Below are 305 nucleotides of genomic sequence, written 5' to 3'. Positions count from 1 at the left end.
GTAAAATTGCACAAAGTTTCCTGTGAGGGGTAGGTTTAGGGGTAGGGTTGGTGTAGGGCAGTAGCACATACAGTTTGTACAGTATAAAAACCATTACGCCTATGGAATGTCCCCATAACGTGATGAATACACAACAAGAGTGTGCGTGTGAGTGTGAGTGTGTGAGAGTGTGTGTGTCTGTGTGAGAGTGTGAGTGTGTGTGTGTGTTTGTGTGTATGTGTACCTGTTTTTCTATTCTGGTGGGGACTTAAACCTGAATACACACAGACTCATGGGGACTCGTGTCACGGTGGGGACCTAAATTG

The 305-nt window shown here is 45.6% G+C and overlaps 1 protein-coding gene across 1 annotated transcript in view; it reads left to right on the top strand.

The window, feature by feature from the left end:
* The window catches only part of LOC107739187 (wiskott-Aldrich syndrome protein family member 1-like), a 42,809-nt gene that overhangs the window by 34,549 nt on the left and 7,955 nt on the right, over nt 1-305 (top strand). The gene's annotated exons all lie outside the window — the stretch shown is intronic.

Source organism: Sinocyclocheilus rhinocerous, unplaced genomic scaffold (assembly GCF_001515625.1).
Source record: "Sinocyclocheilus rhinocerous isolate Xijiao unplaced genomic scaffold, SAMN03320098_v1.1 scaffold555, whole genome shotgun sequence".
In the NCBI taxonomy this organism is placed as follows: domain Eukaryota; kingdom Metazoa; phylum Chordata; class Actinopteri; order Cypriniformes; family Cyprinidae; genus Sinocyclocheilus; species Sinocyclocheilus rhinocerous.
This window is presented reverse-complemented; position numbering and strand designations above follow the sequence as displayed.